The sequence below is a fragment of the Manis javanica genome, chromosome 1 (assembly GCF_040802235.1).
Source record: "Manis javanica isolate MJ-LG chromosome 1, MJ_LKY, whole genome shotgun sequence".
NCBI lineage: Eukaryota > Metazoa > Chordata > Mammalia > Pholidota > Manidae > Manis > Manis javanica.
Window position 1 is genome coordinate 184,165,627 of NC_133156.1, and position 27,301 is coordinate 184,192,927.

The 27,301-nt window shown below is 40.4% G+C and overlaps 1 protein-coding gene and 1 pseudogene across 23 annotated transcripts in view; one reads left to right on the top strand and one right to left on the bottom strand.

Annotated features, from left to right (window-relative positions):
- On the bottom strand, positions 1-26,696 carry LOC118968320 (cytosolic 5'-nucleotidase 3A pseudogene; annotated as a pseudogene).
- AAK1 (AP2 associated kinase 1) overlaps positions 1-27,301 on the top strand; it is a 158,911-nt gene that overhangs the window by 2,804 nt on the left and 128,806 nt on the right. The window lies entirely within an intron of this gene.

Genomic DNA, 27,301 nt, shown 5'->3' on the forward strand with positions numbered 1-27,301 from the left:
GGCGGGTGGACTGGGAGGAGGAAGCAGCTATGTTTGGCTCTCAGCTTGTGTAAGCACTGGATTCTGCTGGGCCCATTTTTCTGGGACGAGGGTTGAACCTTTACTTTAAAAACAGTTTTAAAAAAGATCTGACAATTAATGTCCTTATGAAATTGTTGCTTTTTTCCATTCTCGGTACTGCTCTAGCTGGACTTAATCTGGGGCCTGAGTCACTGTCCCTCTGGATCTTTCCTTTTGGGCTTTGGTGCAGGATGGGAGACGCTTCTGTGCCTGCTGCCAGATCCGCACCCTTGAGTCTGATTTCTGTCTTTCATCCCTGTGCCAAATCCCTTGACTGCAGTGGGATGGAGAAATGGAAAAGCGTGTGAGAGAGAAATCTGGAGGAATGAGGGGGCACATCAAGAGCTCTTTGCCTCCCTCTGAATGGCCTCTGCTGGCCTTATAACCCAGGAATATTTTGTTCAGCTAGGATATTATCTCATTATAGATGGTGCTACCCTAAGTGGTGCCTGTTCTCAGAGCCTGAGCGATGGGGAAGAGAAAAGGCAAAATTGGCCTCTGTGACGTAGGCTACCCTCTTCTTCCCCAGAATTCATCCCCTAAAACTGTACATCATTCATTATATCTTTAAATGGTACTTAGGGCTTGAAGTTCCACATTTGTTTATTATTTTGTCTGTTCAACAAACCAGTTATGAGTGTATGATGTGCCAGGCACTGCAGTAGGCTCTGAGGAGATGACATGAAACTAGACGTTGGAGTTTACAAACTATTTTGAGAGATGGGAAAACAGCCAGTTAAAATAAAGTGATATATGCTGTCTTGGAGATAAGCTGAGGGTGCAGTGGCCCCAGTTTTAGAGAGTCCATAATTGCTTTCTGCAGGAAGTGACTGACTGAAGAATGAGTAGGAATTATCCAGGTGTGGAGACAGCATATACAAAGACTCACAGTAGCAAGAGAGTCTTGTGTAAAACTGAGTCTGGCAATGTTGCCTTCGTGTTATGTTGACTGTAATTGAGTTTGTTGTGGCTGTTGAGAAAGTATGTAGCTATGTAAGAGCCAGTATTCAAAGTATTTGTGTAGCATCTACCCAGTACAGAAGCACTACTAAGTTCTGAGAGGTATACAGGGAGGTCTGAAATGTGATGTCCTCCTGTAAGGAGCAGTCAGGGAGTTTGGAAAGACAAGGCAAACATTTACACGTACAATAGCATGGGGGCCAGCGCTGTTTGTACAGTCAGGCAGATCAAGCTTCAGGTTCTGGATCTGTTCTTTACTAGCTGTGAAACCTTGGATAAAGCATTTCACACCTCACTGTTTCCCTATGGCAGTGGTTCTCAAAGGGTGGAGCCTGGATCAGCATCATTTGGGAGCTTGTTAGAAATGAAATTTAGGCTTCACCTTATAAACCATGGGTATGAGCCCTGAACAAGTTCCTGGAGAGATTCTGAGAAAAGCTAAGGTTTGAGAACCACTGCCCCACAGAATGGCCTTGAAGATTAAATGAGGCAATGTATATAAATTATTTGACCATTTTTAGGTGTTCAGTAAATGGCAGCCATTATTTACTAGCAATGTTAAAGATTATATCAGATGTAAGTACAGTTTAGGGGGAGTTGTGGGGCGGGGCACAGTGTGAAGGCTAGTTTGGCTGCAGCAATCCTTTCCTCCCTGTGGGTGGACAGAGCCAGATGTTCTTTGCAGAGGTCTCCCCTTTTAAAAAAAAGGGTCAACAGATGTTTTGGGTAGCTGTGGAACTCCCTGGACTCTCTTTGCTCTGAGTCTGCAGGTGCTGATCTAGCCACCAGCTGCAGCCCGACTTGTCTGAGGATGAGGAGGGTGGTACATTGGGTACCAGGGAAGGGTCTAGGCAGTTCCGGGAGGGGTGGTGGGCGGGGTTCAAACAGGTTGGGGGAACATGTTACCACCACATCCCACTGCTCATCCCTTTCTCCCTAACATGGGTATCGGTCTATGCTTTACAGTGAGGAATTGTAGGAGCCTCAAGGAGGAGGCGCTGGAGTAAGATGAAAGAATGCTTGAGCTGCCATCTCTCCGTCAGCAGCAGCTGTCAGCCCTGCCTGCCTCATGTCACTAACTAGTCCAGCTGGGGCTTGTTTGTCTTAGGGACGTGAAGGCTGAGTTGACGTGAAGGCTGAGTTCATGTGAAGTCCTGAGTTCAGAGGCTGTCTCTCAGTTGGGTGCAGGCGGGGATATTTTCTCTGGTTTTCTCAGTGAAGATGCCATGAGAAGATGCTACATCATGTCTGATGTGAGGGCATGTGATGTCAAGGGAAGATTTGGTTTAAGCTTCCAGAATGAGCTCAATAGGAATATTGGAACCTTTCTGAAAGAATGACTGGGAAGCTGTGCTTTTATCATACTTCCTTAGCTACATAAGACCTTATGTTTAAGCTTTGAACAAGAAATAAATGTTTGTTGAAAAGCTGCTGTGTCTAAGACAACATTCCAGAACTGCATCTATGTAAGGTGGACCATGTGGCCCTTCAGAACAGTTTCCTCACCTACACTAGAGGAATCCAGGTCTCAGGCTAATGAGAACTAGTGAGTAAGTCTCCTTACCAGTAAACTTTGACAGTTTTTCCTACCTACAGTGCAAAGTAGTGGTGCTTAAAATGTATGTGACACTGCCTAAAAAACCAAACCAACAGACATACAATGATAAAGTGTTGGTGGCATCAGCATGATGCATGCACGTATTATTCAGTGAGGTTTGTTGGTACCTTCTTGTGGCAGACACTGTATGAAGTTCTAAAACTATGAAGATGAATGGGGGTTGGACCCAGCTCTCATGGAGCTCATAGACCAAGAAATGACCCTGAGATAAGTATCCTGCACATAGCATGACTCTCGGTGTATAGTAGGTGGTAAAAAGATGTGAGCTGATAAAGAGAAAGGGCCTGGGGGTGAGGTTTACAGATAAAGTGCAGGTTGAACAGGAATAGAAATTGCCCAACAGATGTTCCAGAAGAGGGTTACTCAAGGCCTTCCAAGCAGAGGCAGTAGCATGTACAGAATTGTGGTGAGGAGAAACAGAATGAAGAGTTCCAGGAATACTGACTAGTCTAGTGTTACCATTTTGGTTGGCATAGATTTTCCTTCCATAATCAGGGAAAGAAGGACCCGGAATGGTAGAAAGAAATTCTTTTACATTTGCTCCCAGGCTGTGCCTGCTGCTCACTTTCTTCAGTAGCCCTGGGCCTATTGATCAAGTACTGAATTGCTATCCAGTAGGCCCCGCTCCCCCGTCTGTGCCTCAGCCCTGTGCTAATTGTGGGGCAAAGGCATGGCTAGAGTCTGGTGAAGAAATAATCCTGAAGGTTCAAGAGAGGCAAGAAGGTTGAAGCAAAGCAGGTTGGGGTAGTGAGATGCCCAGTGTTACAAAAAGGAGTAGACGGGAGATAATGAGGATGTTTGATGAGAGCAGAAGCTATGTTGAAGAGAAAAGAAAAGGAGATAATGTCATGGAGAGCTTTTGTGCCAGGCAGAGAGGTGGTTATAAGCACCAAGGTCTTCTCTTGACACAAACACCAATTTGATCCCTCCCACTTCAGATGTCTTTACCTGCTGGGAAGTCTCGTTTTTAGTGGCAACTGCAGATTTTCAGGGGGTGGTTTGTGAATGGTGTCTTCCTGGCTTCAGGCATGATGATGGTTATAGCTTTGCTATATATAGCTAAATCTAGAATTCAGAAATAAATCCAGAATAAGCAACTGCATGGTCAAAGCCCTTCCTTTGGTCTTTATAACAAAGTCACTCTTACTTCTTGAGAGACAAAGAGAAAGAAATACTTTCACATGGGTTTTGAGTGAGAAGCATGACAGAAGTCATGCACTTGTACCTCAGTAGCTAAAACTGCATGTAGAGTACACATGAAAAGCTTGATAAATATTAACAAAGTACATATGAAAAAATATTACTGCATCAGAGTAGTCATTTTAACTTGCAGTGTTTGAAAGGGGACTACCACCACCATCTGCCTTGATCTTGTGCTCTTCAGAGGATAATGCTTTCTGAGCCTGCTTAAGAAATAACTGTGATAGCTGTGATAGCTGCATCTGAAAGAGCCAAACTGCTATTGAAGTAGCATCTAGCCCTGTGAAGTGGCAGAATAGCCTTCAGCCTACTTTTCTGGAGCCCCCTTTTGGTGTGGTAGAGGGAGCCTTACAGTATAAACTGGGAGGTCAGGGTTCCTGGGTTCATTCATTGCTGCGTTCGGTAACTGTTAACCAAGCACTCACTAGGTGCTGGACATAATGCAGTGATAAATACAAAAGGGTGCTCCCTGGAGGAACCGAACTCACACTCAGAACTTTAGTCACATGAGCAAATAGCTGTAGGTGTTGTAATGGAAGGGTGTAAAAAGGCTTGGGGGACCGGATAGGAGGGAGCAGTTAATTTTGTGGAGTGCAGAGTAGTGGGAGAAAGCTAAAGAAAGGTGATATTCAGGTATGTCTTCAACCATGAGAACTTATTACTAGGTGGACAAGGTCAAGAGAGCATTCTAGGCAGAGAGAATAACATGGCTAAACACAGATGCAGGGAAGTGCACTGCTTGCTGGAAGCTGTATGTTTTGAGAAAGCAGTAATCTACTAGTGGTCCAGGGCTGTGCTGTCCAGACTTTCCAGAATTTTGGAAATTCAGATTATCCAAAATAAAATAAAAATTTAATTTTCTAGACACACTAGCCAGTGTAGCTAGTGCCTAAAATTTGGACAGCACAGATAGAAAATATTTCATCATCACAGAAAGTTCTACTGGGGAGTGTTGGTTTAGAGCAATAATGTCTATACTTTTTGGATAGACTAGCAATATCAGATAAACATGCAATCCCTTCTTATATGTATGCCTGTTTATTTATAAAGTTATATCCATGTCTTGCTATCACTGGCTAATATCTGAAGGCACAGTATATATTTTAAAATGAAGTTAATCATTTATGAGAGTGGATGCAAATCCATATTTTAAATAATCTGGATAAGGTTTTGGTGAACCTCTTGTCATATCTTATTAAATTGTGGTTGTTTCTACATTGTAATGTGACTAATGAGTACAAAGGAATAGAAATGAGGCTCTGCCATCCTCTAGTTCATGGACACTTGCCTTATCTTTAATCCAAGGTTTCTTTGCAGGAATCTTTTTAAATCCCTTGTTGGTTTTATGAGGGTTAATTCATTTCAAACAAATGTAGTGAGTCCATCCACTTAACCCAGCCTGTGAACTGTAGTGCACCTCTTTACATCTCAGCCTGTCCTGTGGAGCTTCCATTCTTCCCTCAGGATTCTGTGAGATTTGTATAAGCTACATGACTGACATGGAGTGAATGGGAGCACTGGTGTAGGGTCATATATTAAACATTAATACAGATAAGATCTTATTTCTTAAGATTAAAGTTAATATAAATAAAGTTATATTTTCTTTCTATACTCCAGTGGATGATTTTGTGTGCCTCTATTTGGAGACAACTGGTCCAGAGCAGTGGTTCTCAACCTGGGGTGATTGTCCCTAGGTGATATTTAGCAATATCCAGAGACATTCTTGATTGTCACAAGGAGGCAAATAATACTGGCATCTAGTAGGTGTAGGCCAAAGATATTGCCAAACACCCTATAGTGCACATGACAGCCCTCCTCTCTCTGCACAGCAAAGACTTATCCAGCCCAAAAAGTCAGTGGTGTCGAGGTGGCACAACATGATCCATTGACCAATGTGTGGGGAGAGAGAGGAGAGTCAGGGATGCTCAGAAGGGTCTAATTTGCTTTGTGACTTCAGGCAAATCACTTAATTTTTAAACTCATTTTTTTCAGAATGAATGAGCCAGCAATTTTTCTTAACCTGTCCTGGTTAAAAATCTTTGTATCATTTTCTGTGTAAAGTAGCTGCTTCCAGAAATAAACCAGTAAACCGAAGAAGGTAGAATGGTAAATCTTTTAGGCTGCAGCTGAGGGAAGCTGTAAGAGTAGTCTACCATGCCTGAATGTGGATTATGAACTTTAAAATTTTCTCCCCGTATTTCCATATCTGATCAACCCCAAAGTGTGGTGAAAGCATTTTCTGACCTGAATTGCTTGTAGGGAGGTTCAGTTGGGAAGGGTTATGAAAGGGCAGCATATTATGAGAGAGGTTGTTGATGATCCTTTGTACAAGGAAGAGTTTTCAGGAAGAGTCTTGCACTTGCAGCTAGGGATCTTGGTTTCAAGTTCTATTTGTCAGTATGGCTTGGTGGAAGTCACTTAACCAACGTGAGTCACTGCTTCCTCATTTGTAACAAGTGTCCTTCCTACCTGCAGAGATGTCATGGTCATGAAATGAGAGGATGTAGGTACACTGTAGAGTGCATGAGTCAGCTTGACCTGCCAGCCAGAGTAGCAAGGTTTACTGAGCACCGGGATATTCTCAGCTTTGACTGAGATGCTTTGGCAAACAGAGAAGTAGTGGAAGACTTGGCTCCTACCCTCCTGGTTGACATGATGTGATCAACACACAAGAAACAAGTGCACCCCACAAGATAATAGCTGCTAGAAAGCTGGGGTGTGTGGTACAGCCCCTAAATTCTGGAGACGCTGAGGGGAAGGAGGTCAGTGAGAACTGAAAGATTTTGTGAAGGTGAATTGTTCTTAACTGTATGTCTTTTCTCTGAAACTTCTTCTTCGAGGAACCTCATTTTAGGAACCACATAGTCTAGTTCAGCAAGTTTGCATATGTTATATTCTTAGTAAAGTTGAAGTAAGTAATGCAACATTTTTGGTCTCCTTTGAGGAACAAAACTGCCTACTTAAATAAATCATGGGTTCTGTGTTTATACCCAAAGTGAAAAAGTCTTTTCATTCTATGTGATTTTGAATCCCTTAGGAATAATGAATATTAGCACATTAAGGCAATACTGGCTGCATCATTTTTTGCCTACTTTCTTGTTCCATTATTATCTTTATTATTATTAGTCTTATATTTATTTTTAATCTATTATATATACTTTAAACAATCTCAGTTCTTTGAATTATATGACAGTTGTTAGGGAAGAGGGGTCCTTATGAATGAGACTTCCACCAGGGCAGAGGGCATGTTCCTCAAGTTAGATCAAAGTTGAAAGAGTAAAAATTTGGGATTTCTTTTGAGGTCTGCTGTGAGTGAAGCAGCTTGAGCTGGTTAGTTTTCTTCTTGAGCTTGGAGTTAACCTTGGCAGACAATGGATGGCCGTGCCAGCTGAAGCGTTGTTACTTCTGGTTTCTGAAGAGGCAAGAGATTATCAGATGAAAGAGTCTATGACATCCTTATGTTATTACCATAGAAGGCCAAGCATAGCATTGATGTTAGATTATCATTTGTAATTACAGTGATCTTTCATCTAGGACTTCAATCCTGGAGAAAGCAGCATAATGCCATGTAATTTGTTTGGTGCTTATTTGTAAGGACGCTTAAAGCTATTGCACTGGAACCTTTAGGGTAAGAAAAAGATTATTGTCCTTCTGGTACTAAGCATGAATTTGAGAACAAAAGGCAGACTTTATTACCCTTTTGGGGACAGGAAGAAAGATGAGGACTCAGGCCTCATCAATTTGGGTCCTTCCTGGAGGACTGGGATGTGAGCAGCATTTACAGAGGTTGCAAGTCCCCTGCTAGTACCTTTGGCTCATCATTTTCCCTTGTCACTGAATCATTCTGGTTCACGAATGCTGATTATCTTACAGGTTGGTTAGACTTGTGTAACTTCCCCTTGCCTAGCCCTGTTGCTCAGATCTTTGTCCTCTACTAAAAGCCTGGGCATCTTGGTGGTGGGGAGTGGGCAGTGTTGAAAGAAATAATTCCATCTGGCTTTGGCAATGAAAAAATCTTGGTTTGATTGGAAAGTGTAACTCAATAATTATTGGAGAAAACTTGATATCCAGTACTCTTTCCTCTCCTGTCCCCCTGGAACAAAGGGGGCACTATGATGTTTTCCTTAGGAGAAGGCATGAGCATTGGAGGTAGGCAGCCTTTGGCTTCAATCCAGACTTGGTCCCTGTGATGTTGGGCAACTTACTAAGCTCCAGGCTTCTCATTTATAAAATGTGGGTAATACTGTGGGTGGTTGTAAGGATTAGATGCAATTATGCAAAGTGCACAGTACTTAGTATATAGTTAACAGTCAGTAAATGATAACTCAGTGTTTGGGTGCATGACTTTTGTTTTTATCAGGCAATGTTTGTTTTGTGAGTTACCTGGTGGAGCCAGAGTCTTGAAGATATACCCATACCCACCCACACTCACATAGTCCAGAGCACCTGCAAGTTCCAGGATGAGGAAGACGGAGAAGAGAGAGAATCTCAGAAAAATATTGTGGCTTGATATATCTTTTTTCCTGCTTGAAAGCTCCCTGTATCTTAGAAAAATTTCCCTAACCTGTCAAGTTGCTATTTAGTGCAATGGGAGGCTCTGTCCCTGAGGAACGTCCGACCCCTGCTGCTTATCCAATTTCAAATTCTTATGCTCTGACACAGGTCTTCTGCTTCATTCAGGCCTGTGCCTGCCTCTTCTCCCAAGTACGATGGATTTAGCTCCTTCCAATGTTTTACTTGGTGTTCCTACACCTGGAAACCCTCCGTTTCCCCACCCACCTAACCTTTGTCCTGCCAGAGAGTTGTGCTGCCACAGCTGCCCAAGGGATCTGTCTCTCCTCTTGTCCTTTGGATGCTTGCCATTCTTGACTGTTTGCCATTCTTGGCTATGTTGACTGTTTGGGCCCATAATCTCACAGTGTTAATTTGCTGTTCATCTATTTCACTTGTATCTACTTTCTAGTGTTAGATAATTCTTAGGAGGGTAGTGTATAATAAACCTTAGGTTTATTTTGTATCCACTTGAGGACTCTTTAAATTTGAACAATGTAACAGTGGTCCTGGAGAATAAATTACCTGAATGAATTATATAATAAATCAGCACTAATTCAAATTTTCTGAGCAGGCACTAGATCCCAGACAAATTTGGGATATATAGACTTCCCTATAATATAATAGATCTGTGTTTGGAATCTGTTATAATGATAACTATCAATTTTCTAGGTTTTTGGTAAAGATGAAAGAAACCAAACAAATTGAAAGCCAAGTAGAACACCTTCCAGAAATAATGAAAACCTCTCTGTATTGATTGGATGCATTTATGAGTACCTAACACTGTCAGTCTCTAAGGTAGAGATATAAGGTATGAGTATCTTAATTACATAAAGGAACTCCAAAACTATGTAAGTGCTATACTATGCAGATGGAGATTAGGTCAAGTATCAAAAACTCAGATATTACTAAAATTTATCTTTAAGTAAGGCATGCATTAATTTTCTAGCTCGTGGTAGTTGGCCTGCAGTAAATTAGGACAGTGATTCTCAACCTTTATTTGGGGTAGTGAGCATGGGGGCAGGGGACAGTTAAGGGAATATGTAACTGGAAAAAGCACAGACTGACCCCAGGTCCAGCCAGGAAAGGAGGGAACCTCAAAGAAGATGGGGAGTGGTGATATAGCCTATTGTACACTCACAGGCATACTGTAAGACTTAAGGGCTTAGGGTGGGGAGAGGACATGAGACTTTTATATTTACCAAAGAGAATATGGCTTTTAAAAGGTTCATAAGTGTGGCACTAGCAGCCCTGTTATAAATTGAACCTAGAGAGATGGTACCTAAAGTTAATCACTGTATATAGCTCTTAGAACATAGGTAGGCATTTGTTTCTCTCCGTTCTTGCTACTTTAGAGAGAAGTGAAAAAGAGGGATCATCAGGTAAGTCTTCCCTGGTGGCTTGTCCTGTGAGCTCTATGACCTTGTTGAAAAGCCAGCTCTTGGTGCCTCTCTAACCAATGATGACAATTCACTTGAGAAAAGTTACTTTTAGATAACATAGACTTTCCCACATGAAGTGGGAAATTTCTTGTCCTTTAAAATCATATCTTTAGAATATTAATATATTAATAGCATAAAGTGGGTTTTTAAGTTGTTGTCTACCCTGTAATTTTGGAGTGATTTAAAGGTGATATGATGGAATAATGTCCAAATTCCAATAATGTCCTTATCTTTTTTGAGCATTTAACATTGTTTCCTCTTTAGCATCTGAGGCTCGGCTGGTCCCTTTGCCTGGAATATTCTTCCTTATGTTCTTCCCATGGCTGGCTTTCTTCTTGCCATTCAGATCTCACTTGAATTTCACCTCAGAGAGGCCTGCCCTGACCTTTCAATATTAGGAAACCATCATGTTTTCTTTTGCCAGGTAGCATGTGTCAACTGATTTTCATGTTTATTGTTTACCTCCACCCACAAGAATTTTATCTTCATGAAAGCAGAGACCTTGACTGACCTTGTTCATTGCTGTATCCCCAGTGCCTGGTGCAGTGCCTGGCACATCTGAGCAGCTCAGTGAAAACCAGTTGAATGAATGAGTGAGCACATGAAGGAGGCAGAAGGGGTGGTCAAAGATAGAGATGTAGAATCAGGAGAGTGAGTGTTGAAAGTGAATACTTAGTAGATTTAAAAGAAGGATGGTGTGGATTCTTTGGGGTGTTAGAAATCAGTAAGGTTACAATAAAATGGAAGAGTGTTTATTGGATTTGGAAATAGGGCGATCACTCATAAACTTTGTTAGAGCAGTTAAAATGAAGCCGTGGAGTCCAGGTGGCAGTGAAATGAGTGAATGGGGAGTGAAGTGGATGCCTAGTTAGGGAGGAATTTATTATTATTTTCAATGGGGGAACAGTCTTTTGAGTATATTAAACAGAAGAAGTGGCCAATAGAGAGGAAGAGGTTGGAAATAAAGTACAAGGCAGGGAATTTTGATGAACTAGGGCTGAGGAGGTGATGGCAGGTCATGGATGGAATCATGAACTCAGGTGGAGGGATGACTGCACCAGGAGAAAGGGGTACTGCTGTCACTGACCTAAAGGGAAGGGGAGAAAGAATGAGTACAGAGGAGAAGAAATTGGTGAGGTTTGGCAAGTGGAAGGAGTTCTTGCCTCACCGCCTCTGTTTTCTATTGAATGGTGCTGGGTGGGAGCTAAATTGGGGTTTTAAAGAGAGTGAGGAAGGATGGTGAGAAGTTCCTTAAGTTTACGGAGAGAAGGACCAACAAAGGGCAAGTAGAAGACAGCCTAGTAAATGGAAAGTCCAGTCAAGGTGACACATCTTGGAAAGACAGGTTTTCCTGACGCCTGAGGGTTTATTAGTTTAGAAAAATGTAGTATTGTGAATATGACTTTTTCTGAAATACATCATATATTTCCTGTCTTCTAGAGTATATTCCACAGAGGCAGTGTAAGGTGGGTGGAGAGGGCCCTGGACAAATTGCTTCTCAGCTCTGTCTATCAGATTCTGTGTCTGTAAAATGAGGACTAGATGGTTCTGAAGTTTCTTTCCAATTTTTAACATTTTACTGTTCTTTTATTTCTTAAATGCATTGTTATTAGAATGTTACCATTTTTTATAGATTTTTAGGATTTTTGCTTGATATGAGTAAGACAGTTTGCTCCCAAATAAAATGGCTCTGGGTTACTCTGCTTTTTGAATTTGATGGTTATTCTCTGTAGCATTTTCTGATTCCTTTCTTATGAAACTGTTAGCTGTCACCTTTTGCTATTTTCTGTGTGCCTTCCTGAATTAGTGCCTCTCTAATTTGCTGCTTTTAATCTGTTTGTGGACTTGGGAACTAGATGCCTAAGCTTGTTAGAATTGTGTGAAACAATAAAGAGACTGTTAACTAGAGTTTGAGGGTCTTGTCTATGATTAACGTACAGGAGCTGTTGAGCATGGGCTTTTGTCTTTTGGCACAGAAATCAGTTTTTTTATGCCTTATGAACTAGAAAGGTGGAGTTCTGAAGTGATAACAAGTTACCATTTGACATTTATTATTAATTATATATGCTTATAACCGTTGGTCTGTAAAGTTGCATATCAGTGCTGTAGGGACTTAGCCTATTTCCATTTTTGCTTCCCGTCCTTACTTACTCACTCCCAACCCCTTTATCTGCAGTCCTACTTGGAAAGACCTGAGGTGAAAGATAGGGCTTAGCTCACAGAGACCCTGTGAGTCTGAAGTTTGTCTTCAGGCAGTAGGGAAGCCATTCAGAGTTTTGAGAGGGTGATGGCATGATCAAATTTGCAGTTCAGTTGGTTTTGTGGAGGATGCTAGGAGGAAATGGAGTCTAGAGCATTCGGGAGGCTGTTGTCATTACCTGGATTAAAGATAGTGAGGGTCCGAGTAGCAGAGTGGTAATAGGAACAGAGAAGAGTGCACGCAGATATTTAGGAGATCATATCATCAGGACTTGGTACTTGATTGGATTTTGAGATTTAAGAAGAAGTATGGAATCAAAAATGATTCCAGGTTTCTAGTTTGAGTGCCAAGGCACATAAGATAAAAGTGGCACTAACTGAGCTGTTTTATTCAGGAAGAGGGGGAAGACTGAAGACACAGGTTTAATGAGGGAAGATAGTAAGTTTGATATGATCAGCTTGCACTGTGTTTGGGATATGTTTGGATTATCTATTGCTATGTAACAAAATACCTCCAATCCGGTGGCTTAAAACAACAGTTTATTAATTTCTTGTGATTCTGTAGGTTGACTGGGAGCTCAGCTGGACCTCTGCTCATCTCATTTGGAATTGCTAAAATTGTCTTTACTCCTACCACTCTACTCTGTACCTGAATTCAGAACATCCCAACATGGGCCACTGTATCACAGTTCCAACACCATGTTTCATCCTTAAGAGAGTATATATGTCAAGGAAATTCAGAGGGCTTATTATAAACAGGGCTGTAGTGTTTTTCACACCCTGGGGGATGCACTGCAGTGAGAAATGGGTGAAGGATATGACTTTGTAAAAATTTACTTTTTAATTTATTTATGGTTAAGTGGGATAGAGCTTTGGGGAACTTGCGCAAGTCTGTTTTAGGAGAAAATATCTAGGGAAGTTGAATATTATGACATCAATTTGTTTGGAGCTGTTCATGCAGAGATACTTGTGTTTGGATTTGAAAAGTCAAGAGTAAGAAGAGCAGTGGTCTGGGAATGGAATTGAGGTTCAGCAACATTTAAGGAATAGCTTAGGAAGGGAAGTCCTTAAAGAAAACAGAAAAAACATCCACAGGGGTATGAGAGTCAGTAGACTAGAGCAAGATCTAGGGTCTGGCCGTGGATGTGGTGGTTAAGAGGACCCGAGGTCATTGTAGTGAAGGAATTTACAGGCTGAAGTACAAGAATAAATCACCCTCCTGGATTTTGAAACCACCCAGGATAATGGCAGGAGTTCTGGTAGAGAGGAAGCCGGGATGTTAAAGTCTTCAGTATATGTTGGGAAATGAATAGGAAGGTGGAAGTGCAAAGGCAAGACAGGGTGGAAGCCAAAGGAGCCAGGTGGCATGAGCTTGGAGAAGCAGGAATTTTTACATGAAGGTAGAAGGTGGAAGGAGTAATGATCTGGAGTCAAGTTAGGAGAATAAGGAAAATTCTGACCTCCTGCCCTGCAGCTCTTGAGGTGTAGGAAATCTGATGTCATGGGGCTGGTGATGCAAGAGATGTTGTCTGGCCTAGAAGCAGGCCAGAGCAGTTTGGATAATGTATCATCTTTTGGCCAGATTATGGAGCTAAGTTGTTGTTTTTGTTATATGTATATAATTTATGGCATTTATTTGACAGCTTTGTGTTTCCTCTTATTATTAAAAGGAATAAACTTTCCTTTTACTTGTATTCACTTTTATATTTACATATTCTATATATTATTACATGTTATATATATACTTATATAAGTATGTAAATACTTATATATTTATATTTTATATATTTATTTATATAAATCTGATACATATATCTCTCTGTATAAATTAATTTTAAAAATCCTTCCTTGGGTCTTGGCTTTGAGACGAAAAAGAAGACCTCTCTTGGTTGCTGTGGAGATATCCTCAGTATGTGGTTTTGAAATTGCCTTTTGTATTTTGTTGCCAGGCGTTGCTGCTCACCTTTAACTTGTAGGCTTCCCTGGGCAGGTTGGTTGCCTCTTGGTCCTCTTGTCACACTGGACTAGTGATGAACTCTTATGGAAGCTCTTTATTTCAGGGGTTGCTGGGTGATGAAGGACCACGTCCTTCACTAAAGGAAAAGGTCTGACTGTGTCAGGAAGAATTCTCAGTTTGTGAGTTAGAAATGGTATCTTACGTATTTTGAGTTATTCAAGAACCTACATAGTTAGCTGGGCAGTCTCCATTAAATGTGGCCTCCTCCACCTCTCTGATACTTCAGTCTTCTCTTTACCCTCTGCACAGATGTAGGGTCCTGCTGGGACTCTCTAATGACTTATTTTACATGTGATTAGCTGTTACTGATGTTTGTTCTTATACACTCAAGTGTGCTGGGCACATATCTCTTTAGTTTTTATTTCATTTCACTGTACTTATTTATCTCTTTGTTTTCTAAGCTGTTCTCCACCTACCTCTGACCCAACTTGGATTCTTTGATGGTATGGCTAGGCATCTGCTTATCTTTTCATATCTTCTTAATAAGTAGATACTTAGGAAGCAGCTATTGAATGAACACATTAAACTTAAAATTCACACAGCCTAAAACACACAAATCTTGCAAAGGAGAAAACTATGCCCAGAGGATTAAATGACTTGTCCATGGCTATACAGGTTCAGATGGAATTGGAATCCATTTCCACTCTCAAGGTTTTGGGGCTTTCTGAAAGATTAATGTCAAACAAGTAGGCCTGAAGTGATTGTGCTCCCCAAAGTTAAAGATAATTGAACTTCTTGAAAAATTAATTATATCTCATAGGATTAGGGGCTTTCAACCTCTCATTTCACCTGTCACCCCATTTGAGGATGGGATGATGGGTGGAACTTTTATTTTCCTTTAACTTCTGAGATTGGGAAATGAGAGCGTGGACACATGAAGGCTTTGTCCTACTTGTAAAACTGGTAGGTTTGCTTTTTCCTTGACCTGTACTTTCAGGATGTTCTTCTGACTCATGGGTGCTAATGGAGTCTGAAGCCATGCACTGGGGATGGGTTGAAGGGTACCTCATAATCTCTGGCCTGGCAGGCAGAAAGCAGCATATCAGGGAGGTACTTGTGAGTAGTTTGGGGAAATTTGGGATTAGAAGAAAGGACATTATAATCAGGTGCCAGACATTCACAGATAGGTCATTTGTGGCTAGTAGGATTAGCAGGAAACAGTGAGTCACACTGGCCAGTTGACAGGGAACGGACTGTGGTGGCCTGAGCAGGCCTGGTCTCACCAGAGGTAGTTTACTAGACCTCATCTCACACCTATCAAACCTGTCCCCATGTGACCCACATCTGTCTGCCCTTCCTCTTCTCTCTCATTCCTTGTCAGATGTATTCTCTCTGGTACTTTGCTTTCCTTTGGTATTTTTCTGTCCCTATTATGGACAGTAAACGAAAGAGAAGTGTGTATTTTAGTAATTTTAATGTTTATTAAGCAACATGGTTGCTTCTCCTCTGAGCTGACTCAGCAGAGGAAGGTGCTGGAGCCTTGCAGTGACCTTTCCTTAGGTTTGTGGTCTTTGGCTGCAGGATTTGGGGTATGATTCTAGGAGTTGTTGGGGCTGCACAAAGCATGTGCCTTCAGCTGCTTGCATCTCGTCTTCCTTGACAAGAGTACTTGTCTTACAGGGGGCCATTGAACTTGGGGAGAGGATGGGCCTCCTGAGACCTTGAATCACCCACTTCCGTTGGGTTTTCCTGGTGTCCCCACAGATCTAGAGCTTAAGCCATTATATGGTTAAATTACTTTGTTAAAGTCACATCTCCTGTAAGGATAATAATACTTATGAAGGTCCAGAAGCCTAGTGAGCACTTCTCCAAATAACACTTTTAAGATTGATAAAAACATTGGCAAATCTATAAAGATGATAGGCTCTGAAATTGTTGCCTAGCTTGGAGATCATCATAGAGTTATTTTTTATAAACTGGGTCCTGTCTTCCACGTTGGTATGAATGTGCTATTTCCTAATTTTTCCAAGGAACGTCCTGCCTCCTTGAGCAACATTGAAGTTTGCTGGGTAAAAATTACACATAGTTTAGTCCTAGAAGGGTTGGATGGTGAGGGGGTCAAGGGCCATTAAGGGAGATAATCGAACTTTTATCAATAAAATACCAAACAAGTGAACGCATCCTTTCCTAGACAGTGATTCAGAAATACAGTTACAGCCCTTTTCTGCTCAGACTGGGAGTCAGCTGTGCCATCTTCACGGTCATCATCATAACTAAGTTGTAGTGCTTATGTGATGAGTGCTTTCCTGGAATTATGTCATTTATCTCAACATCCCTATGTAGTAGGTCCTGTTATTGCCTCATTTTACATCTGAGAGCAACTTGCCTGAGGCCAGAGAGTTATCTAACAGTGAATGGGCAGCAGCACAGCTGACCCTAAACCCAAGCCTTTTTTTTCTATTCCAGTAAAAAATACATACTGTAAAATGAACTATTTTAGCCATTCTTAAGTATACAGTTCTGTGGCATTAAGTACTTTCACCTTGTTGTACAACCATCACCACCATCCTTCTCCGCAGCCTTTCACTTTCTTGAACTGAAACTCGTACCCATTTACTAACTCCCTGTTTCACTTCCTCACCCCTGGCAGCCACCATTCTACTTTCTGTCTCTATGAATTTGACTACTCCAGGTACTGCCTGTAAGTGGAATCACAACAATATTTGCCCATTTGTAACTACCCATTTAAATCTTTAAGGTTCATGTATGTTGTAGCAGGTGTCAGGATTTCCTTTTTTAAGGCCACATAATATTCCATTGTGAACATGACATGGGTTGCTTATACGTTTTGGCTATTGTGAATAATGCTGCTATGAATATGGGTGTACAAATATTTGTTCAAGTGCCTGCTTTCACTTCTTTTGGGTAAATACCCAGAAGTGGGATTTGCTGGATCAAATGATAATTCTGTGAGTAATTGTTTGAGGAATCACTGTACTCTTTTCCACACTGCACCATTCTGTGTTTCCACCGGCAGTGTACTAGGGTTCTTCCAATTTCTCCACTTCCTTGTCAACACTTGTTATTTTCCCTCTGTGTGTGTGTTTATGTATTATATAATGGCCATCAAACTGGGTTTGAAGTAGTATGTCATTGTGGTTTTGATTTTCACTTCCCAAATGATGTATGATGTTGAACATCATTTCATGTGCTTATTAGTCATTTCTGTATCTTTGGAGAAATGTCTATCCAAGTGCTTTGTCCATTTTTTTAAATAGGGTAGTTTGTTTTTTTGTTGTTGAGTTGTAGGAGTCCTTTATATATCTGGATGTTCACTCTATATCAGATACATGATTTGTAAGTAGGTTATAAATTACTCTGTGGATTCTCCTATTCTGTGGGTTCCCTTTTCATTCAGTTGATGCAAGTAAGTCTTTGATATAGTACCATTTGTCTTTCCTTTTGTGCCCTTAGTGTCATAGCCAAGAAATCATTGCCAAGTCCATTGTCATGAAACTTTTTGTTTATGATTTCTAAGAGTTTTATAGTTTTAGCTCTTAAGTTTAGATCTTTGTTCAATTTTGAGTTAGTTTTGTATATGTTGTAAGGTAAGTGTCCTCATATTTTTGCATGTAGATATCAGTTTTCCCAATACCACTTGCTGAAAAGGCTGTCTTATCCCCCTTGAATGGTCTTGACACCCTTATTAAAAATTATTTGACCATATATGTGAGAGTTTATTTCTAGGCTATCTGTTCTATTCCATTGGTTTATATGGTATAAAATATAATATACAGAATTACTGTTTGTATGCCAGTACCATACTATTTTGATTACTGTAGTTGTGTAGGAAGTTTCAAATCAGAAAGCGTGAGGTCTCTTTTTGAAGGTAGTGTTAGCTGTTCAGGGTCTCTAGAGATATATGAATTTTAGAATGAATTTTCTGTTTTATTGGGATTTTAAAAGGGATTGCGTTGAATCTGTTGATTGCTTTGGGTAGTATTAACATCTTAACAATATTAAGCTTTCCCATCCACATACATGGCATGTCTTTACATGTATTTATTTCTATCTTCTCAATTTCTCTCAGAATGGTTCTATAGTTTTCAGTGTACAAGTCTTTCACCTTCTTGGCTTAGTTTATTCATAGGTATTTTATTCTTTTTGGTGCTATCATAAATGGGATTGTTTTCTTAATATACTTTCTGGATTATTTATTATTAGTGTTTAGAAGTGCAGCTGATTTTTGTAACTTGCAGCTTTGCTGAATTTGGTTAGTAGTTCTAACAGTTTATTAAGCCCAAGCTTTTAACTTGCTGCTGCTCTTTCTCTATCCTGTACTTTTAAAATTCATCTCCACCTCATTTTCATCCCCACCTCATTTTCATCCCCTTTAACTTCTCTGAGTTATTGAGGAATTTAAGGTTTATTTTACTAAGTGGATTTTCTGAAGCCCTCCATTTGGTGTTCCTTTCCTCTGTTACTATTTAAACTGTCACTGCAAGTTTTAATTTCCATTCAGTCTTTCCTGGTTTAGAAATGCCTTTTTAAACAACAGCTTACTTTAGTATCATAGTTACATTGATTCCTTAAATCTTAATCTGAACATAGTTTTAAAACCATCACCATAATCTTACAGGAGATGATGGGTTCTTCAGCAATAACTGTGTCTGTCTTTCTGACTTTTTCATATCCAAGAGAAGGAACAGGGGAAATGTTAGGTTGACTGAATTTACACTGGGGCCGCCCATACCACACGCAGCCCATGTGCCTCTCCCTCTGCCGGACATGGTGGCCTGGCTGAGGGCCTGGGTGGGGAATGGCTGCTCCAGGCTCTGAGGGAGGCCCTTGGGTGTGGGCTTTGGTCTGTGGTATAGCTGTGCTGTGTGTGCTGCCCTTGGCTTGTCTGTGTTCTGCTGTGCTGCCTACGTTTATTGCCAGAACACATTGCTTCTCCATAGAAGGCTTGCTAGGTCTCCTTTGGTCCTGCTTGCTCTTGACTATATCTTCTAGAAATTCCTCAAAGTTATGGGCACATGGGATGGCATCCTTCCTGGTTTCTAGCACAGACACCAGTTTTTCTCTAATTTTCTTTAGTTTATTTTAAAGGAAACTGGAGGCAGGAGACACCTGTCTGTTACCATCTTGCCCAGATGTCCTGTAAGGTAGAAGTTCTCTTAACCAGCTCTGCCTGATGAGATTACCAGGCTCTCCCTATTCCTTCTGTAAAACACAGGACCACTGCTCACAGCAAGTTGAGTGGTTAGAGCTAGTCTCTGCTGTACCCTTGATGATTCCAACCACTGGCCTGATTGATTGGGTTGGAGAAGAAAGAGCTTCTTCGCCTGTATTACTCTTATGATTCAGGGAAAAATCAGTTTTTTAAAAAAAGAATTACTGAGTTTAGAAATGGGTTGATTTAGTTTAAGTCTAATGTAGAAGGCTTTGATGATGGCCATGTCAGAAAGGTTTTGGATTATGGCAGCTAGCAGTAGTTGCTGTTTATATTTGATAAATTATTTCACCCCAGAGTGCTATTTTTGGAGCTTGTTGGAATAGGAAAGAGTAGCCCAATAACATGGGAAAGACAGGTGGAAAAGTATAAAGATCTGAAGTGCCATCAGGATCAAGGCAAAGTCCCTCTTGTGTACTGTAAGGAAGGCCCTACATGACCTCTCACATGACCACCCCCCACCTCTGTGCCCCACTCCCACCCCCGGTCTTCCACCTCTCTGAGCTCATTTCCTAACACTCCCCAGCCTTCCTGCTAGCCCTTGAGGGTGCCAGACATGCTCCTGCTTGCGTTCTGGCTGCCTGGGATAGTCTTCCTCCAAACAGCCCATGGCATACTCCCTTACCCCCTCCTTTGTTCAAATGTCTCCCTGACCACTGATTTAAAATGGTCTGCCTTCTCCCCAACATACAGAACTCCCTGCTTGCTTTATTTTTCGTCATAGCATGTATTACAACCTACCCTGCTTTTAAGTTTATGTATGTATTTTATTTCCTGTCTCTCTGCACTTGAGTGAAAGCCCAGTGAGAGCCAGGATTGTTATCAGTTTTGTTGACTGCTGTGTCCCCAGGACCTAGAAAAGTGCCTGACTTGTGTAGTCACTCAGGCATTTATTGAATGATCAATGATTGGTAGCTTCTGGGGTCATTCAGTTGCTCCAGGATCATGGGTGATGTATGTCTTCTCTAGGTCCCTGGTCTTAAAAATGTTTTCATGTGATCTGCAGACTTTCAGCAAGGAAAAGGGAGACAACAAACTGCTGGAGGTGGAGAAGACTTCGTAGTAAACAAATGACTGAGGTTACTTAGGGAGGAGTGGGAATTTGGGAAGGAAAACTGGGATTCTGCAATAGTCCAGGTGAAAGATACAGCTAAAATTAGTGATAGGAGGAACTGAGAGTAGGGAGTGGATTCAAGACCATTTTGGAATAGTATTGATGTAAATTGTTGACATACTGTGTTTGGACAGAGAGGAAAGTCTGAGATAAATGAGGTTTTGAGCTTGACTGAATGCTGGTGTCTCTATTAGCCAAAATTTAGAGTATAGGAGGAGAAGGTATCTGAAGAACCTCATATGGAAGGCCTGGTGTGTGGTTGGTGTGTCATGCTCAGAAGAAGCAAAGCCTAGAGGAAGAACTGTATTGGGCCTTAAGCTGCATCCCCACCCCACTGATCCACTTGCCATTTCTTCAGTATGTTTTTTAAGTCTGTGTCTTGCCCTGGAATGTCCCTCTCTCCTTTCCCCCTCTAGTGAAATCCCTCTCCTGTCAATGTCTACTTCGGAATAGAGGTGATGGCTGGAACTTTGCTGGTATGTGAAATTTGTCCACAGATACTGTAGTAGGGCAAGAAGAGCAGGTGACTTAGCACCCTGCATTTGGAGGTGGCAAGCCCTGGGGAGGAGATGAGCAGTTGGAGAGTAAAAAAGAACCAAGAAAGTAGTGCAGCCAACTTTGGTTGGAGGTTGGCTGCTCAGCCACAGCAGAGCTGACCAACCAGTATTAGACATACTAGGAGAAGAAAAGGGTCATGATCTAAATTGTACAAACTCATGGCAACAGAAGGTCAGCACTCAGTCTGAGTCCCCAGAACTCCATGTCATATTAGAGTTGCCTGACACTGCATGATGTATTGCCAGCTGATTAATTTTTAATATCTGATTCTCTGGTCAGGTAGCTGGGCATTGAAGTGCATCAAAGGTGGCTTTTATTTTCATGAAGTTGGTCTAAATAATACTGGGGAGTCAGGTTACTGTAACCTTGAGCTCTGTTTGTTCTGAAGAGATGAGATCAGACTCTCACCTCCCTGGTTTCAGAAGGTTCTTTACCTTTCGCCAGGCAAGTTATTTGGAATTGAGAATGGGTATGCTTCCTGTTGGATTCTGTGTCCTTTATTATTGGAAAACGCCTTATTTTCCAGCCTCTTATAGAGAATAGCATCAATGAATGGGGCTCCTACTTCTTTGTTCGCTTTCTCTTCTGTCCATTACTTGAATGATGTTCTGTTGTCTGATTCTGAAAAACTGTGGTCATCCCCTGAAACGCCAAAGAATTTAAACCCAAGAACACTCTCAGTAATATGCACTTTACGCTATAGCCCTCAAAGCAGATGATGATGATGATGATGATTTTAGCCTGGGTTCTTCTGTATAAGATCGCCTTAATTCTTTTCATTTCCCCATTTTTACTTAAAAATTTTATGCCTAAGTGTTACCTCTTTGACAATCTTTTGTTTATTTTTTATTTTCCTATCTTTCTACACAGAATCCATTGATAACTGAGGATGGGTGGTATCTACTGGCAGGGATCTATATGTGAAGAGAGCTTCTCTGAAGTGACTCACAGGTAGATTTGCTACCTTCCAGATTGATGGTGACTGGTTAGGCAGGAAAGGGGAAGATAATGGAGAGGGGGACTCCACTGTGGGCTCCATTTTGTCACTGATATGCTTTTTGAGAGTTTTCAGTTATAATATAGTCATTGGTGGGACACAGGCCACCTTTTGTTTTCTTTCTGAATGGGGTTTCCTTTCTCTCTTTTTCTGGCTTGCTGGCTTGTTATCTGTCTACCCATAAATGTGCTCTCACAAGATTTACTCCACATTACCATGGCCTATTCAGAAAACTTTCTACTCTACCCACTTTCGCACTATTTGAAAAATTTCAAAATAATCATAATTACTTTTATAATCAGAAAAGCTATAAATATTCCTACCAGAAAAATATATACTTAAAAATGAAGAAATGATGTTCAGATAATGAAAGTGTCTCCTCGCTGAATTTTTTGAATTGAGGTCTTTCTCTTTTCTGACTTACATAACTGATGGATTATATTAGTGGATTTTGTGATAGTCAACTACCCGTCCATCCTTATCTTTCTGAACTCACCTGATTTCACAATGGTCTATTTTTCTTTTAATATACTGCCAGATTCAATTTGTTGGCATTTTATTGAGTATCTCTGCATCTTTATTCATAAATGGGATGATCTGTAGTTTTATTTATTTTTTTGTATTGAATGCCAGAGTTTGCCTATTGCACTTTCTTGCATAAATTATCATAAAATTACTTACTTGCTCCCATAATGTACCTGTAGAAGCCTCCCATGTATTTTTTAATTTGAAATAATATCACCATTTGATATTATTATGAGCTTAGTTTGTGCAAGTCAGTGATTAGAACCCAGATCTGCATAGCTGTCCACCATCCATGCTTATCCAGTTCATTACGACAGCCCACAGCAAAGGAAAAAGGCCAGTGTTGGAACCTTGGGTCTCCATGTCAGAAGGCCTGGTCTTTAACTCATCTCGTCTTTTTGTTTCCCTTAACTTTAAATTTTGAAATAATTCAGAATAATAGAAGCATTTCAAAAACAGTGCAAAAATGCCCATATATCCTTTACCCAGATTCACTGAAGGCTAAAATTTTGCTACATTTGCTTTTCATTCTGTCTATATGCACATATTTTTTTCTGAATCATTTGACAGTTGCAGACACAATGTCACCTTTCCCCTAAGTACTTCAATGTGTTTTTTCTTTAAAATGGTACAAAACAAAACCTAGTTTAAACTTGTCAAAATCAGGGGATTAACTTTGATATAATTCTGTTATGTAATTATTCAAATTTTACTAGTTGTCCCACTCCTGTTCTGTATAGCAAAAGAAAAACATTTCTCTCCAGTTCTGATCTAAACCAGGATCAAACATTGCATTTAATTGTCTTGTCTCTTAAATCTCCTTTAATCTGGAAGAGCTCCTTAATTTTGCTTTGTCTTTCATGACCTTGACATTTTTCAAGAGTACAGACTAGTTCCTTTCTGTGGCATGTCCCTTAATTTGGTGAATCCAATGTTTCCTATCATACAAGTTATGTGTTTTTGGCTGGGACTACCACAGAGATGTTGTGTCCTTCTTAGTCCATAATACCAAGAGGCACGTGATGTCTATTTGTCCTCTTACTGGTGATTAACTTTAATCACCTGGTTAAATGGTATCTGCCAGGCTTCTCCAATGTAAAGTTACTATTTTTTACTTTGTAATTGGTAAGTGTTTTGTGGGATAATAAATATACTGAGAGTATATAAATATACTGTTCCTCATCAAATTTTCACTTGCTGATTTTAGCATGCATGGTATCTTTTGAGACAACAAGCAAGGATGCTCAAAGTAATACAGACATTTGCTTCCTTGGAGCAAAAGGAAGCCAGAGAAAGTGAAGCCTTCAGTCAATTAGACAAATCAGCCACATTTTGTAAAAAACCACTGCCTATGGTCATTGAGATTTGTCTTTACATGTGTTAATTTAACTTTAATCACACTTGGGAGAATAGAGATTGGCTGTAACCTGTCACCAAGATTCACCCAACAAGTTTCTTCTAATCACAAGTGCCCTTTGGGTCTTTGGCCCATGACTGTATTCTCTCTTTGGCCCCTTATCTTTGCTTCTGGTTAGGTTGGAGGCCAGAGTATACTGCCTCTATGTTGAATCACTTGTTATGAGTAAAACATTGCTTCTGGCTACTAGGCCTGTCTAATCAGACAACCATTGGTCCACTGAGCTCCAGTTACATATCCTGTGTGTGTGCTAAGGTTGCAGTTGTTATATGAGTCACAAGAGTCAGTTTTTAGTATGTTAGAGTTCAGAACTTATGCATAAAGTGCAGACATTTAAAAAAATGCCAGCTGGCATGTAATTAATTCCCAGTTCTTACAATTAGATGCTATGGAAATTAAAGAAAGGAGAGATGAGTGAAGCAAAAAATAATCAAGAGACTTTTGGTGAAAATGAGCCTTGAGTGATAGATTGGTAGGGATATTGTGAGAAAAACCATGCAGGTAAGAATGTGCAGCCTGTACCCAATGGTGGGAATCCATCCTTCCTGGTAAATGTCTCACTCAAAAGCTGAGAGTAATGTGGTGAGGCAGAGTGGTGGGACTTTCCCTTTACCTGACTTCTAGCACTAGGCACATTAGGTAAGCCACATGCTAGCTGTCTCTGTGCTAATTTGCAGGCATTCCTAGTAGTCGTGTCTCTACTTCTCGTCTCTGGTTAAAGTGCATTCCATCTTTTTAGTTGAACTAGAGGTTAGATGGCAAGTTGAAACAAAGGTTGATCTCTTTGCGTCAATACTGGTATAGATAAGCTGCTCTGCCTTACCCCCCCTTATTCGACAAGTTACCTCTTCCTTTTTTATAGTACAGTTTCTCAGCTGTTTCTGACCTCACCAGGGTCCTCTTAGGGAAAACTGGTGACTTATGTTCTTGAGACATCAATGGGGTGTGAGGTAATGATAGTAATTGGACATGGTGATGTCCCACGTGTTCAGCAGTCACATTCCTGATAGCTATAACCCTGAAAACACAGCTCTCTGACACGGTGTTAAATACCATGCCTCTGTCATGTTGTTAAACACAAAACACTGAATTTTAAGTCATTTATTTTGAAATACATTAATATAAACAGGAGTAAATTCAAGGTTATCTCTGTAATAATCTTGTAACTTATCTTGCCCGAAAATGTTGACTTTCCTTGAGAGCCAAAGGATGGTGTGGAGGCATAGCTGTTACCCCTTAGGAGTCACACACAGGCTACAGGTGCTCCTACTCAAGCTAGCCCTTAAGTGAGACCCCTGAATGCCCAGGGCTATATGTCTTGTTTGTGAATGTCATTGGGCATATGTGTCATGGTAGAGGACAGTTGAATGTCTATGCTAAAACAAATTCAAATTTAGAGATATACTGCTGTCCCACCTCCCTTTCTCAAAGAAAAATTTTGGAGTTGTAGATATCTCTCCCAGGAGCCCACACTGATTTGTGCCTTAGGAGAGACTCTATGCCCTCCCTCAGTCATTTCATTCTTTCTCTTTTTTATTAAAGAGTTCTTACACTTTTGGTTTAATACTAAATTCAAAGCAATAAATTGAAATAGAGAAAGACACCATCCTGACAGTAGTGAGAATTGATAGAAGCCACTGAGTAAAAGACAAAGGGTAAAAGCAGGTTATTTCACCATTTTATAAAACTTCTTCAGACTTCCCCAGGGTAAAGAGATGCTTCAAAAACTTCATGATAACATTAAACTACAAAATTCACTCTGGAAATGTAGGGAATTAATTTTCAAATTTTGGCTTTAAGATTTTCTTTTAATCTCTTAAAAAATATATTTAGGCATGTGTTAAGAGAGGTAGAAAAAAAGTTTCTAGTTGAAGTACTCAACATGTCTGAAAATACTCAGTAATGTAGGGGACAAAATTTCAAGAGCAAGAATATATAAAAAATTCAAGTCTTTCAGCAAGATGAACAGATGAGCAGTTCTTCATCAGTTGTACCCACAGGACAGAGGTCTTCTTGAAGAATGTTTGTTTATGGAATCTTCTGCAAGAGTGAGTTGGGTATACTTAATGATTCATCTTTTACTAGAACAGTATCATAAGAGTCCTTGTATTTTGAAAAGCTCGTCCACTCTATCACTTAGAGATCCAATTTTCAGGATGTGTTCAACAATGGCTACTGTGTCTGCCATTCTTATGTCCCCTTGAAGTCTCTCAGCAGAATTAAGTTGCTATTATCTTTTAGTTGATTGAAATATACTGTATTCTTCAAGGCACCATCATGTTTGCTAAATACATGAATTAGTTGAGCACCCCATTGTCATCCTAATCCATGAAGCTGGTCACTACTTTGACACTGGACAATAAACACCAGCTTGACAGATAACCTCCTCCAGTACATTACTGATACCAGCTGAAAACAGGAATCAGGGACAACAGCTGTGTTTGGAGCTATCTAGGAAATTCTCATATCCTTCTTTGAGCATAACATCTGATTCTGCCACAATTTCTTAAAGTTTAGCTTTTGGTAAGCCTGTTCGACAAGGAAATATGTGATTTAGCATACTATTCTACCATATAAGGGTATTCATTTCTATGGTAAGAACAGGGTCAATTTCAATAGCACAATATTTTTCCTTTAATTGGAGTAACTTTTTTCTGTATTCCTGTGTAACCAGCGGAGAGTTGTCAATGACGTGGCATCTTGGGCATCTCTTCCTTTCATAGGAAGACCAACCCAGTGTCATATCAAAGTCTGCTGTGTCTTAAGTTTGGCAGCTCTCCTTTAATAAGACCATAGATAATTTCTACTGTTGCAGGATTCTTGATATGAACTGAACTTTTCTGGAATTCTGGCATCATTTTCACATGTATAGCAAAGTCTTTATTAGGCATTTCTTGGTTATCCAGTCACCCTTAGGGCACTCTGAGTTTGTTCTTCTGTCCTTGAGTTTGTCCTAAAACAACAGTATAGGTTGCAAGCAATATCCAGAGATGCAGAGCTTGGATATAGACATCTCAGTGACAGTGGTCTTTTGCCCTGTCTTCCTCTTCAAGGTGAATATGTACTAGGCCAGCACCATGCCTGCTACTTGGGCACACATCATGCATGGCACGTGCCTCCTAGTCCCTGGATGGGGCCTCATGTGACTCCAGACCTGAAAATAACTTAAAAAAAATCATGTGTTTATTTATCTTTATTTTTAAATTTTTATATATGTATTATTGAGGTACATACAATAAAAATGCACAAGTTTTAGCATACAGCTTGATAAATGTATACACTTATGTAACCATCAACCAGATCAAGATATCAAACATTCTCACCATTTTTTTCCTTTACTGTCACCCATCCCCTCTCTTCCCTCCCCTATTAAAAAATTTTTTTTAATTATGGTAAAAACATACAGTATAAACTTTGCCCTCTTAAGTCTTTTTAAGTGTGTACAGTTCAGTGTGTTAACTGTATTCACA